We start from the raw sequence: 5,320 nt of genomic DNA, 5'->3' as shown, positions 1-5,320 counted from the left end.
CCATATCTTATTCATTTGGCTTTATCAAATACCTTACCACTTATATTTTTATACCATAGTTATCTTCATGTCTATTTAATTCCAACTTACCATAAAGCATAACCTTCTAGCCAAGTCATAACTTTATATAGTGTCCGCATTTCACATGCATAAAACAATATGCTTGACTAAGACATTCTACACCAATTCCATATTCAATTTAACATTATTACTATTTCTCACTTTATACCATTGTACCATGGTTACCAAACTATCCATCAAACGTCTATGTTCAAGGCATTATCATTTTATTTCTAGCTTACACATTTAATTCATGGTCATGACCACCTCGATTGGTCATAAAACATGCATTCAACACACATGACATATTACCAACCATGCATGGCAAACATGCATATTCACATCACAATTATTAGACACAACATGAATAGCTAGATTTACAAGCCGTAATCAATAGCTCAATATAGGCCAATACATTCTACCAAATTATAATAACACATGTTATAAAACTAGGTCCCTATACATGCCACTTACTTGATATTTCTAACTTATGTGTAAATACTCCAAAGGTATTAGCTTGATAGTGTGATGCTGCCTCCGACGATCTCCAATCCCGAGCCAACCTGAGAACACGAAGGAATGGAAAGGAGGGAGTAAGCTTTACGCTTAGTAAGCTCGCATGAAAAATAATAAGCAATGTATTAACAAGATTTGGATAATTTTTCCGTTTGTTTCTTTCAAAAATCTACTTATTAAGGATTTTATGCATATAAATTATAACCCATAATTAGTTTTTTACAATTTTTAATGATTTTCCCAAATTAGAATAGGGGAATCCAAAATCATTCTGACTCTGTCTCGTAAAAATTCAAATATCTCATAATATGAAATTCTTTTTCTTACACCGGTTCTTTTATATGAAAATAGTCTTCTTTTATTTCATATCTTACTCAACTCATAATTTGATTTGCATAATTTTTGGTGATTTTTCAAAGTCACGCAATTGCTGCTGTCCAAAACTGTTTTATTACTAAATTTCACTCTTTCATGTTTTCTTTGTTAGTAACTTTTAGTATAACACTTACTCCATGTCAATCTTACCAACGTTCGATCACATATCGAGCACGTTACTCATAAGTTTACATACACGAACCTTCACTTATTCATTACATAGTCATGTTCATATGTATTTTCACTTAGTAAATTTCCCGTTGAACTCATTAGAATAATAATAGATACTCGGTGGCCTGTACATATTAGCACCCTTGTAACCGAAGCTCTCTGGTACGCATAGTAGCCTGCACTTAGTACTACACATGTGACCTAACAATCTGGTACACGTAGTAGCCTACACTTTACTACACACATGACCTAACCATCTGATACACATAGTAGCCTGCACTTACTACACATGTGATCGAAGCTATCAAGTATGCATAGTAGCCTGCACTTAGTACTACACATGCGACCTAACAATCTAGTACACGTAGTAGCCTGCACTTTGTACTACACACATGACATAAAACTGTCTTAAACACTTAGTAGCCTGCACATAGTACTACACATGTGTTCTCACAACAGATCATTCGAATCTTTTCTCTTCCGAATGTCCAACCGAGAAATTATTCTCTTTTCAACATTTTACTAATTCATTCTCAGTCAATTTCGAATTGCAATTTACATCAAATGATGATTCTGTAAGCAGCTACATCTCATATAATAACAAAAGATAATAACATAAAAAAAAAGAATTGATATATTATTTACATACAAACTTACTCGTTTCAAAGAAATATCATGTTTCATCAAATTTCCATTATATTAAATCATCCAATCACATGTTATCGACATTTGAGCTATCTATTACTTCATGGGTACATCACGTTCCCATACACAATATCATTAACATATAAATCAATACAACCATAGCAAAATAGATTTCAAGTGTAACAACAATAACATGATATCGTGCTTATTTAATCACATGAACTTACTTGTCGAAATCACGTTGGGTACAACCGTGTAGCAATCCAAACAACTCATGTAAGAGTAATTTAACATTCATCACATTTTCCACATCATATTCATCATCCATAAATTCTTCTAATATATTAAAAAATACATATTATGCCATAATAATAGATAATTACAATTCGAGCATGATATTGCATTATTATTACCATACGAACTTACCTCGGGACCAAAATAGTAAAAAGGAACCTAACTGCCGATTTTCAATTTTTCACCCGATCTAGGTCCAATCCTTGTTTTCCTTGATCTATAATATCACATTTAGTCTAATTATCAGTCACATTATTTAATGTGATCCAAAAACCATATTTTTGTAAAATTACTTTTTGCCCCTAAACTTTATCGAAATTACATTTTTGTCCCTAGGCTCGTAAAGTGATTTTTATTCAATTTTCTCACTCTATAGGCCAAGCCAAACCATTTTCATAACTATAGAAAACTATAATTCCCATCAAAACACCCTTTTATACCAATTTTACAACTTTTACAAAGTGGTCCTTTCGGACGTTTTCATCGAAAATCGCTTAGTAAAATTCGTTTATTTAACACCCAACACTCATTTTCTACCATTAGACACCATAGTGCATGCATGTCACACATTTTTAAACATGAACCCTAGGTCAAATTAATGGTAGATATAGATAGATCTTGTTACGGGGGTTGCAAAAACGTAAAAATCATTAAAAACGGGGCTAGAACGGACTTACAATCGAGCCTGAAAGCTCAAAAAACCCTAGCCATGGTTTTTCCATGAAAGTTTCGGCCAAGAGGTTGAAGATGGATAAAAATTGTCTTTTAATTTTGTAATGACCAAAATGCCCTTAATGAAAAACTTTGGAAACATGCCTAACCATGTCCATTTTTGTCCACCAACTTAACCAATGGTCTAATTACATATAAGGACCTCCAATTTAAAATTTCATAACAACTGGGCACCTCTAGCATGTAGAACTCTACTTTTGCACTTTTTACGATTTAGTCCTTTTGACTAAATTGAGTGCCCAAAAGTCAAAATTTTCGAACAGAATTTTCACGAATCATTTTGTGAAATTGTAGACGATAAAAATATAATAAAAATAAAATTTTCCTCATCGGATTTGTGGTCTCGAAACCACTGTTCCGACTAGGCCCAAAATCGGGATGTTACAAAATCTATGTATATATAAGAATGCATTGATCCAGGATCTATCAAAGCAATCACAGAAGTGTCGAAAAGAGTAAAAGTACCCGTAATCACATCTGGAGATGAAGCTTCCTCACAAGCTCGAATGGCATAGGCTCTGGCAAGTACACGAGCCTCGAATCTAATAGCAGTGTCTTTAATTGCCCTCTGACTGCCACTCACATTACCCATATTTTTGGAAGGTCTACCACGAGATGCATTGCCACTTGGCCTTGGATTTTGTACCATTTCTTGCTCAACAGACTCTGGGAAACCTTAGATAAAGTGATCTAGTGATCCACATTTGAAACAAGCCCGATCATACAGTCTACAATTGCCAGGATGTCTTTTACCACAATGTTTGCACTCAGGGCGATCAGATCTGACATTTCCAACACTAGCAACAGATGTAGTTAGAGCTCTAAAGCTCGAATGTGATCCAGCACGATTTCTACTCAAATGTCCCACATTAGCCTTTGAACGACTATAATCATCTTGGAATTTCTTTGACATAGACTGAAATGGCTTACTCGATGATCTCTTTCGCACTTCTCTAGCTTCTGAATCAACTTTTCTTTTCTCTTTTCTGAGATCTTCGGTGTTACATGCTCGTTCAACAAGCACAACGAATTCTTTTATCTCAAGAATCCCAACTAACAAATGGATATCCTCAGTCAAGCCATCCTCGAATCTCTTGCATATTATAGCTTCAGTCGAAACATATTCTCGTTTATATTGACTCAGCCTTACAAATTCTTGCTGATATTCTGTAACAGACATACAGCCTTGTTTATGCTTAAAAAACTCTTTACATTTCTGGTCAATAAATCTCTAACTGATGTATTTCTTTCAAAATTCAACTTGAAAGAAATCCCAAGTGATTCACTCTCTTGGAGCCACTAATATCAAAATCTTCCACCAATGATACACCGTATCTCTCAGAAGTGAAACGACACATTTTATGCATTCATCTAGAGTCAGAGACAATTCATCAAATACTCTTAATTGTATTCTTTAACTAGAACTCGGCTCTTTCAGCATCATCACTAGTTGTAGCACGAAATTCTTCTGCCCCATATTTTCTAATCTTATCAACAGGAGGCTTAATCAACTTCTTCAGATTAGCTTGTGTCATAATAGGAACTTGTGAAGGATTAGCCGGGGTTGGGAGTTGTTGAACAGCCGGATTAGTTCTAATGTACTGACTGAACCAATCATTCATCATTTGATACAAGGCTTGTCTAGCCTCTCCATCATGGCTACTCGTAGCCGGTTTAGAATCGGACGGCGCTATCCTGTGCGCGGGAGCAGGCGCATTGCTCTCGACATCGTCAGCTACGACTTGTTTGGGATCCATTTACTATATAAAAACATATTTTTATTGCCAGGATTCATCACACTATCGCAGTTCATAAATATGGCATGTAACACCCCAAACCCGGCCTAGACGTTATGACCGGATCTGATGCGCCACATCGAAGCGTTCAAAACATTCCGTATTACTTAGTTTGGAAAACTTAGTTGGTGTTGTAAAGACACTTTTAAAAGTAGGTTAAAGTGAATGGAAGTCGTGCACCTGTAGGAAACCGGGAAGAAGAGGAGGTGAGTTCGTGGATCGCTAAGTACCAAGCTCCTTCGGATCCAATCCTAGACATGCACACCGCCATTGCCACACTCTAACATCTCGTATAATTTTGAGAAAACCGTTTGGTTATGTCCATCTTAAGAAAATGGTTAAGGTTGAAAACGTTTGCTTAGCGAAAGTCTTACTCGTATTCGTGTTATTTTGAAATCACTTAATGTTTTTGAAAACGCGTCCTAGAGCTAATCTATTTCGTTAGCTATCATAGATCAGTTTTATCATAATAGAATTAAATAATAAAGAAACAACCCAAACCATAAAAAAAAACCCAAAACCGTAAACAAAAAATATGGAAAATCCAGTTCACCAGAAGAAAATGAAATTTGCAGAAAACGTATGGCCACTCCGAATCCCGCCCAGCTCCAAGTCCACCAACTAGGGCTCACGTGCAAGGATGGAAGGAAAAAGGGATGAGTTTGGGAAAACTCGGTGTATCTGTAAACCCATCCAAAGCCCAAATCAGCTCGAGCCCATTGGCCCTAAGC

The sequence above is a fragment of the Gossypium arboreum genome, chromosome 3 (assembly GCF_025698485.1).
Source record: "Gossypium arboreum isolate Shixiya-1 chromosome 3, ASM2569848v2, whole genome shotgun sequence".
NCBI classification, from domain to species: domain Eukaryota; kingdom Viridiplantae; phylum Streptophyta; class Magnoliopsida; order Malvales; family Malvaceae; genus Gossypium; species Gossypium arboreum.
The sequence above is the reverse complement of the archived record's forward strand: the minus strand, read 5'-3'. Positions refer to the sequence as shown.